Source organism: Plectrocnemia conspersa, unplaced genomic scaffold, assembly GCF_051122295.1.
Source record: "Plectrocnemia conspersa isolate PC_06_02 unplaced genomic scaffold, ASM5112229v1 ptg000009l, whole genome shotgun sequence".
NCBI lineage: Eukaryota > Metazoa > Arthropoda > Insecta > Trichoptera > Polycentropodidae > Plectrocnemia > Plectrocnemia conspersa.
This window is the reverse complement of record NW_028277173.1, coordinates 22343239-22354232: the sequence shown is the minus strand read 5'-3', so window position 1 is coordinate 22354232 and position 10994 is coordinate 22343239. Positions and strand designations below refer to the sequence as shown.

Here is a 10994-nt window from a genome sequence, read left to right as displayed (position 1 = left end):
TATTGGTATCACGGCGCCCCACAAGATCTAGCGCCCCAGGCGACCGCCTGTACTGCCTGCCCCTCGGGCCGGCCCTGGTACTAATGCTACGAATATGACTCAACTTCTCATATTTATTTGAGATATTGACAACGAATATATTATTACTAAATTCCCGTATAAATTATCATATTTTTTAAACATTTAGATTTATTTATTCGCAGTACGAAATTCAATAATCAAAGATATAATTTAAAAGCCTTTGATGATTTCACATCATCTCGGAAAATTAAGATTTTTATGAACAAGAGATAATTTAGGCATTGTTAAATCGTTCGAAAAATACCATTTCTGTAAATATACCATATTTTAATTATTATATTAGTAGTAAAAATAAATATCTCAATGAAAAAAATCATTATTTTATATAAAATTACCTAATACTATGATTATATTATTATATAGTATCACATTCTATATACAGTCCTATATATTTTTTGTTGTGGAATATGGTTCAGAATCTAGAAGATCCAGAAGGTTTGACATCCCTGGTGTAAACAGAGTTAACCTGAATTCGAGAGTCAAAAGAGTTACAAACCAGGAGGTTTATGCCAACTTTTCCCCTACTTAAATACAGATTGTATATTCAATAAACATAAATATAACTAATTGTAAATTTACGTAATTAATGAAATAGTTTATACAAGACACTTAATTTGAATCATATATCAATAGCATCAGAATATAAAAATATTTTATATAAATAAATTGTTACTTATTTAGAGTTATAAGATTTTTCAATACATAATAATTTTGTCATCTGAATCAGATTAAAAAATTGATTTTTTAATAGCATTATTCCATAAATATATAAATAATCAGTGAGTTGAAAATATTATTGATAAAAAATATAATTATATATATAGAAAATTACTATAATATAATTAATTATATATTTTTTCTCACCGCCGAAAGATGGCGAGATTCTAGTTTACAATTGTCGTTACTATTAATACGCGTTATTAGAAGTTAAACTCTGGTAAAAGTAACTATGACTTGAAAATATTTATTTTTATAAATTAATTTATTTGTAACTAATAAAATAAAAATATAAGAAGAAAAATAAAAAAGTGTTTCCGCCCGGGATCGAACCGGGGACCTTCCGCGTGTTAGGCGGATGTGATAACCACTACACCACGGAAACAGCATACCTGAGGTTGTAAAAATACACATAACCATCGATTAGTATTTAATTTCATATTTTACCAAATTCATATCTCAAAACATATTATTGCTTAACTAAAATAATTTGAATTAAAAATACCTCCAATTCTTAGTATGACAGAGGAAAAAGATACGTTTGGTACGTGTCACGTTTTTACGATACACGCGTATGTGTTATAATACCAACATGATCGTATTGTATTATGTTATGTATTATAAATATTTCTCGCGTGAGATAAATTCGTACACGTGTATTTATACGCGTATGAAACGTACTGAGATATTTCCTGATGATGCACAGAGAGTACGCGACCGACATTTGTCGTGCCAATTGGCACGATCTCACTATCATCCTGAAAATATTTCCACCCGTCAAACGTGTGTGTCGGTAAACGTGTATTGTATGTGCCGTATCAATGTGCACTTTAATTAATTTAATTAAAAATCAGAGCGTATAGTCCACTACTCTATTTTAAAAATGGCAATATATAACGTCGCACATAAGTGAGAAAGTCCAAAAATGTGATCAAAACCCCAACGAGAAACGTGATACGAAATCCGTTACTGGATGAAAAAAGGAGTAAATAATTGATAGTAATTATTATTGTAACGCCTGGGGTTGGCCTTGCATTTTTAAGCCACGCGGCACCAGTTACTGATGCCGAGAGTTGGGAGATATTTTTGTATTTCGCCTAGCCAGGTATTATCTTACCACCCTTTGCAGTCCAATATATTTTTAATATAAAATCCACTGCAATCTAATTTATTTAATAACAGCAATTATAATTACTTATTAATTATTTATCACTTATTTAAACTATACCATTCCAGATGTTGGGACCACTTTCAGGTTCATCATAATCGGCAATAAATACATGTTTACGATTTAAATTCATAGCCAAAATCTCACTGTGTATTGTCACTATTGGAAATATTTGCCTTAGTTTCTTGATAATGTTCACTAACAGAAATATTATTTAAAAAAAAAATATAATTGAAATATTATTGATTTCATAATTTTCTTTATTAGCACGGTCGGCTGTAGTTAAAAATAGTTATTTAATTTATTTGAAGAAAATATGTACGTAAATTTAAAAACAAAACTATTTAGTTTGAGTACCATAGATAACAATTCACACTCTGGACTTTGACAATAGTCAAGTGCTCGATGAGCGGCTGGCACAGACTGATCAAAAAATTATTTACAAAATTCATCGATAGATTAACATATTTTAGGACGAATTTTAGTACTTGGACGATTCCAGGTAAAATGGTTGGGAATTACTAAATTTTAACTAATTAACAAAATAAAATATGTACTGGAAAATTTATCGGGGTTAAGTTTATAGAATTTGAATCGCTTTGCAGGTTTTAAGTTGTCCATGTGGAACAGATGTTTGGCTCACACGAGTATTGTGTTGTATTTATTATACTTTATGACGTCAGACTCTGGATACAACTCGTATAGTTCGTTGTTGGAAATCTTCCTTATGATCCTTTGTGAGTCAACGGTACTCAGTGCTCACGTCCCACACCCATATACCAGGACTCCACAGACCAAAGGAACACATGTTATCTAATATTAGTTTCCTGCCAATCTCGTTGCTGACAGTTTTAGTTTGCTTTAATAAAATATCGTTAACACTGTTAACCTATTGATGCCCACGGGATTATTAATCATAGCAATACCCTATCTTAAATTATTCATAGAAGCGAATGTTTATGAGTAAATCATAAATGTCTAGTTGTATAGTATAGTATTTCAATAAATTAATTTTTTGGGATAAATTCAAGAAGGCCCGTTTAGAATCCACGTCAAAAGCAATAAAATCGTGCCGTCGCCGTCGCAGTGGAAACGCTTGGTTATCTAGCGTTCATATTAAGACCTTTTATATTTAATATTTTGACTTATGACTAAGTGAGAAATGAATATGGCATATCTAAACCGAATTTTAACCAATAGGAGAGCGCAAAAAACAATTATCCCTTCTCAGAAGTTAAAAATCCACGTCCAAAGCAATAACATCGTGCCGGCGCCGACACGATTTTATTGCTTTTGACGTGAATTGCCATCTAATAAATTTAAGTACACCTATTTTTCTGTATAAAGAAGCTAATACAAATATACATTATTTATATTATATTTAAAATCCCGTATAAACTAAATATATTTTTCTTAAGTTAAAAAATATTTTTATTGGAATTTCATGATTTTTATACATATGTAGTATATAGTGTTTTACAATTTAAAATGATAAAATCAATTTCGTAGTTCGTTCTCATGTGCGCTAAGAACTGGGATTTCCCTTAACTCTCCAATTTGCTTACACGTGACTATTGTCATCTGTCAAGCGCTCGCGTCGTGCAGTTCGGTGCAAATTGCACCGTGCAATTAAATAAACAGTGAAATATGTTATAATCACAGGATTTTTCTTACAAAGTGTTAATTGAAGATGATTCCAAATGATGTATCACTTGCTAGTAAGTGTTTGGTTATATGAATAATATATCACCGTTGTTCTAACAAATTTCCTATTGATTTTCTAGGAACACATTAAAAACAAACAGCAGTGATTTGGCAATAAAAGGTATACATACCAAATTTAATTAAACATAGAATGGTAGTAATAATGAAAAATCTCATATTAGTGTAAACAAAAAGTTATATTTTACCCCCCCCCCCTATACAGTATCGTTTACAGTTAATTTTCAGAAGCAACGAAAGATCTAATAACATTTATGTATGGTTAACAATTTGAAGACCTATATGACGACAATGTAGAATTGGTATATTATATATAAACAAAAAGTTGAAGTCATTGTCAGCAAGTATAATCTTTTTATAAAGAACATACTACATAAGTTTAATGTAACTGATCTTGAATTTGGCTGTTCCAAAAGAGAAATGATTGCCCAGAAGAAAAATTGATAAAAAACCATGACGTAGATACATATATTGCCACATCGAAATAAGAAATAACCCACTCTTAGATATTTTGGCTATCGATTATTCCAGGTATGCAATAATATATTTATAATCATTGTAAAATGTCGTCTATTAGATAACATCCAATAAACTACACATTTATAAGCTGTCTATTGTCTGATATATACAGTGTTCCCACTGCGACAGTGGGAACTTTCAATCCTCATACATACTAAGGATATATTACACGTTCACATTTAAAACGTAACTGGTTTATTTGCAATTTGTCAAATCTAACGAATATGTGCAATAAATCAGAAACAATGATACTTTTTATGTATTGTAAGAGGAAAAACTCACTTTTCGGCCTCGGAGTCCGTCGACACGAATTCAAAATTTGATGATTTCATTACGAAGATTGTTGTATGATTGTTATCTAGTTTAATCAATGTATTCTTATAATCTTTACACACATGTGTATATTTCATTTTCATAGTTATAACATACCTAGTTAATTTGCAATCTGATTATTTATATTCAGTCAAATTGAACAACGCACATGCCAAAATAATGAAAATTATTGTCGCGTAGCAAAATTATTTACAACTGTTGTCATGTTACTGTCGGCTATCTTGTATTATATTTGAATACTTATTTTTCATTGATCGACAACAAAAGAATTCATTAGCGGAGGCTCGAAAATCATTGTGCCAACTCTATTTTTATTTTTATTAATTATGATTAAATATATTTCTCTTGTTTACATGTATTATCATACACCGTTTATACAAAGAGATACGATTTACAGAGTAGAAAATTAAACGAAGAATGTTTCATTATAACATATGCATGTCCGGAAGCGGCTTAGAACAATTATATTATAGATACATGCATTACATACCTACGTATATAGTCCTAGAAGAATAAAATATTTAAAAACAATCTTATTGCGTTGGTTTATTAACTCATAGACTTAATAAACCAACTGAGCACATTTCTTCTAATTGGAATATGAAATAAACACCGAATTGTTTATGCTCAATATTGATTTGATATGTAATGATTATTGGAATATAAAGTCACCATTTTCTTATATAAATATCACGCTCAAAAATGTTGTTTTGCTAAATTATAAACTACTAATATCGTGTCAAGCTGAAGTCCAACATTTTATTCATTGATGATCTCTATTTTAAAAATACTAACTTATCAAAGTTAACCACACAACCAATAAACTAGTTGTCATGCGCTTTAAAATTGCAATTAAATTGCAAAAAGCTATTATATTTGCAACTCGTAGATAACCCTTATACGTACTGAGATATACAGGCCATGCTGTCATTTAAAATAATACACGAGACCTTACCAACCCACTAATTCTACTCTAGAATCTATGACAAGATAAAAGTTAAACTTAAACATAAACATAACATCCCTAGAAACACCTTGCTTTTGAGACATTAATTGAAATTGTAATTGGTAGATTATTATATTTTTATATTATGATACATATATTTTATCTTAGTAATGATATTTTTTTGAAACTATAACATGATTACAAGCACATTAACTTGTACATAATATATATAATATTTCTCTGTATTCTCAATTTTGTATTATATTATATGAATCTGAAATGCTTTTATTTAATAAATATCTTACGTACTACATTTCCTAGTAGAGCTAAATACTACAGCTATTGCGCAAGCACACGACGTCTACGTTACTAGGTCTCAACTAGTAGTATCCAAAAGTGTTTTATTACACTAGCGTAATGATAAATCGGTCTTGTTCGTCTGCAAAAATGAATTTCAGTATGCGCAAGCCAATGACTCACCGTGACCATTTGTGCCACTGCACTTTGACAAATGTCTTTTCTAGAGCGTGGAAAGCGAATGACCGAATTTATGCTACGTCTCGCAATAACGACGCAAGCATTTTACTGGGGTTTTTATATTAAATCGTCAAATATTATGCATCGTTAATTTTTCATCTTGGGAAGATTGATCTCGATACGTAAATCACACTAAAAGTGTTATGACTGGATATCATTTCTGATAATCAGAATATTCATAATATATATCATTCAATAAATTATTTTAATAACTACTTACTAAAAACTTTATGGTAATCTTTTAGTGGTAATATTATTTTATTTATAATTTTGAGATCACCATATAACTATTTTAATTCTCTGAATATATGGTATTATTTTTATCCAAATATTTTTACACTTGGGTATAAAAAAATAAAGAAAAAGGGCTCGCAACTTTTTGATAAGGCATTAAAATTAGGATTTTTTATTGTTATTATTATTTTTATTAAATAAAATATAAATAGCTAAATAGAAAGAAGCAAAATAATGACATGGACATTTTCATCGAATAAAATAAAATACACAATCATTTTTTATGGTTAACTATATTTAGTTTCATTTAACAGTCACTTTAAGGCTTATCTCGAATTTCATAACGGTATTTCATTGGTACGCTTGAGCCGAGCAAAGTTGTCATATACCTTCCAACTACTTCACTGGTATTCCGACACTCGCAGCGCACGGACGTCTTCAAATCATTATCCCTATACATACGTAAATGATAACAATTGATAAATTATTGATTTTGGTAGCTTATAACTTACTATTTCAACATAAAAAATATAGTATAATTTAACATTTCATTGAATTTGTTTAAATTTTATAAAGGAGTATATATATGTATATATAGTATATCGAATGTATATTCGCATATTGCACTTTTGAGCAAATTGGTGAGGTGACACCCAAAGTTATCTCTTTTTCATTTATGAATAATGACGAAATGGATAGATTTCAAAGTGAATATGTTAAAAGAAATGGAGTATACTCAGAACTCGTGATTATTGACAGCTGTCTGATTTACAGTGATCTCTAATTGGATCATCTGTATGTATACAATATGTTATTTATTTTTAGAGATGGTATAAAACGATGCATAAATTTATCTATTGTATTACAACTTTTTCCCCCAAAGAATGATCCCTAAAATATATTCCGAACTTTATTTGCGCGTTGTAATTAAATTCCGCGAAACGAAAACACGAACTCGAGTTGCTCGTTTTTTTATGATCCAAAATATCAAAAGATCGCCTCATAAATAATATATGTGCTTTTCGTGAATACAAAATAAAAAATGGCCGTCGAACGTTCGCTTTCGACCGAAAAAAAAACAAAAAAAACATAACGATGACCGAAGTCTGTCTGACGCTCCGTTTGATCGAACGCGCCGCTCTGAAAAATACGAAAGCTGTCAAACAGGGAAGAAAGGGTGGGAGGGGGAGGGGGATTGAGTGACAAATAAAAGATGAAAATGATTGATAATGGACCGCGACAGGGAGGGTTTGTGGGTGGTGGTACTAATGAACAAAAAGATACCAGCTCAGCTCAGTATTATGAATGTGTTTGTTCAATTGCGAATGGATCCCTCCGTGGCGTGGAACGAGATAAATGTACAATTCGCAAATTTGTCCCTCGTTACGACCCATATATGCCGGATGATGGGGAATGTACCGAAGTGATATCGTTATCATCGTTCTCTCGGCGAAACGAGTCCACCCGCTGCAAGGTTTTTTTTGGACGAACGCTACAAAGCAGAAAGAATATTATGATTTTATGATGTAACAAAATGTTTTATGGTGATGTAAAAATAAGTTATAATCTAATTATTTTATTAAGCTTACTACTAAGTCTGTTTACAATTTATATTAGCAAAAAATAATGCTATGAGATAAGATTTAAATTATTCATAGGATAAAATCGGATTCAATCTCTTTATAGTAAGGCTTGGAGTAGTCTCGTTACGTAGTCACATTCTTAGGATCCCCTTGCCCGGCGTAATTCTCTTAAAGTTTAGGCGAAGGTGTTGCAGAAATACTTCCGTTGATGACTTTAGGTTTATGTTATATTTTATATGTATGTTTTGATTCAATTTATTGAGTGTATATACTCGGTAATGACTTTGCCGACCCCAGTTTAAGAGCCGCTGCCCTAGATACTCGCGATCGCGTTCCTTATTCTTGCCCGTTGCAGCCAGGAACGTCAGTGCTTGAGAACGCTTCTTTTGCACGAGTCATCCAGCTTCTTAACGAGCTTGCCAAAGATGATTTCGGCGTTATGATGTGATATAAATAATTATGTGGGATGGAGCTTATATATTTTAGGTGTGTATCATAACTGTTTTTTTTTTTAATATTTATTATTGTTTGTATAATGCTCATCATGACGCTTTGAGGGAACCTGTCAAATAATAAATAATAAAAAAATTAAATTTACATATAATATTACAATCTCGTTATTTATTTTAGGTCATTTGATGTTTGATATTATTGTAATATAACAGAAATGCGTATATTTATTCTCTTTACGATGTATTTGTTTCTATCCATTTTTCAGATTATCTGATTCTGAATGCACATCCCTCCGTTCGGCGACCATTCATGCATCACACACGATTGCCTCAAACAGAGATAAATCGGTCAGATCCTTTATTTCTATTTGTTTTATACGAGGATCGTTTTCAAAGTTTTCCACACGATAGGAACCTTAGCAATAGCCATTTATTTTTGTTTCTACTGAATATTTCAAGATAAGTTTAATTTGACGTAAAAGTAATCATAGATTTAATATGAAAAAAAATGTTAATTTAGTTTAAGATAAAAATTAAATTTCAGTTTATGTTGTACGATTGTTAAACTTGCCAAAAAACAAAATATATAAACAAAAATACATCGTGCTCATGCTACGCCAAATCGCTTCCCTGAAATTCCAGAAAGTCCAAATCCAAGATGATTTGCTTTTGAGCTCGTTCTTACGCCAGATTTGAGCCACGAGACTATTTTGTATTTTTTTCAAAAGTTCTGCGCAGATAACACTGGTACTTTAGCTAAAGTTCCGGTACCATTCAAGTCTTGGCAAGTACAAGCACTCGCACTAATCCATTAGTATTGGAGCCCTACGAGTCCATTCCATCGGGTGGGCATCTTGATTTTACGTCCAGAGAGCGGTCCACATCACCCGTGGTACTATTTATCTGTTAAAATTTACTTAGTGTATTCTTCAAGCGTTGATGAGCGGGGCTCTCGTTAGTTAGAATTATTGGCATTGTCATAGCTCCATCCCTCAGGAACGTCCATGGTGTCTCTTAGGACTTAAGCAACTTCAAGAAGGACGTCATCACTATCCTCTGCTACCTACCCCCGAGAGTCCCTTTTCTTCGTAAGGAGTTCATAATATTCTCCCACACTGGAATGACAGGCCTTCAGCCTGCGACGCCCCATCCACCTCCGGCAGTGATAGGTGAGATTGTCTAAAGAAAGGACATTAGATTGGAGCCTACATTTACGGGCCTAACGCCGGGGCTTCGCCCTTGACTATTGATTCAATTAATTTTTACATGTTCAATTAATGTTCCGTACACACTTTGGCTATGGATGTTTAATCTTCGGGTAACAGGATCCACACTGAAAAGAAAAACATCTGGTAGATTACGACCGTTGAAATGCTAGAAAATATGGGAGCATTCATTCAGAAATCGTCAAGTTGTTCCGCCCATAAGCACACAAAGGCACTGGACATATAAAATTGCGATTTAAGAAGGATTTTGCATGCCGATTCAAAAATGTATTCTTACAAAATGATGTTGGCTAAAGAATTAAGTGATAAATCTTGCCAACCGTAAGTCTCTAAGGACATTCAGATTCGGCTTTAAAAATGAAATATGCAATTATTCATTTTATGTGAGAACTATTCATTAATATCAACAGCCATTCATCAGACCATTTAGAAAGCTGATTTAAGCAGATACGTTACGTAAATATGAAATATATATGAGTAGGAACTTTTTGTATTGAATATTATATTTATTACCAGTACGTTAAGCCTGTGGTAAAGCTTGGTGACTAATACCTAAAAGACATTGGTTCAAATCCGGTATAAACTTTAGTGTTTTTTAATTTCAATCATGTCTGGGTGATTATTAAGTAATTATAATTTCGACCGATCATCATAAATTAGGTTCTACCTAGATTTTTCTAATGTCATGGATGAATATTGCGATGAATGATTAAAATAAAATCGAGTAATATTGCGTGATTGTAAGTCATAATAATAGTTTATAATTAATATAAACATATGTCACTAATTTACAGACTTTGTTTCAATCTGGCATCTTAATACTCACCAAATAATCGTTATTTGTATTTATGTCATTGTAACGCATTGGTCTATCATGTTGAATAGATTAGCATTTCTGTATTAGCCCTCGACTTTGTTTAGTTCAGTCAAGTTAATCTAATGCTTAATGACAATGTAAAAAACTGTTATTCTTGACAACAATACATTAGTTTAAGTTTCATAGAATAATAATTAAGTAAATTTTGCTTCGACCACGATTGAACTTTCTCTATTGTATCCTTTACAGCTCAAACGTTAAAGTTGTTCTTGACTTTAACGCTATTCTAAGAATGTTTTAACAGTAGAGGAAACTCTAATTATTATTTCCTACTACAAGTTTATATAAAATCATTCCAATTAGTATATAAACTTGCCTCGTTAGAAACTTGAGTACCATTGAATGAGCATTCAACAATAATTTATTGTGCTGGGACTTTGTCGTTTTCTTAAAGAAGCCATTATAAAAATTGTATGTATACAGACTTTGGTTCTTACAAATGCATCCCACGGTTATATCGGAGTCGTTGGTAGCAGAGCCCCCTGCGGTCTCCATTGTCGTCGCGACCAAACAATTATTAACAAGTAAAGATGTTTGCGCCAGACAAACGTTTTCTCTTTTTATTTTCAGCAAGTGTAAAAATGAACGACGGCATACCT

General features: G+C 31.6%; 1 non-coding gene across 1 annotated transcript; it reads right to left on the bottom strand.

Moving 5' to 3' along the window:
* Positions 1-1110: 1110 nt before the first annotated feature.
* Positions 1111-1183, bottom strand: TRNAV-AAC (transfer RNA valine (anticodon AAC)). The gene has a single exon. It is a non-coding gene; the product is annotated as a tRNA-Val (tRNA).
* Positions 1184-10994: the final 9811 nt, after the last annotated feature.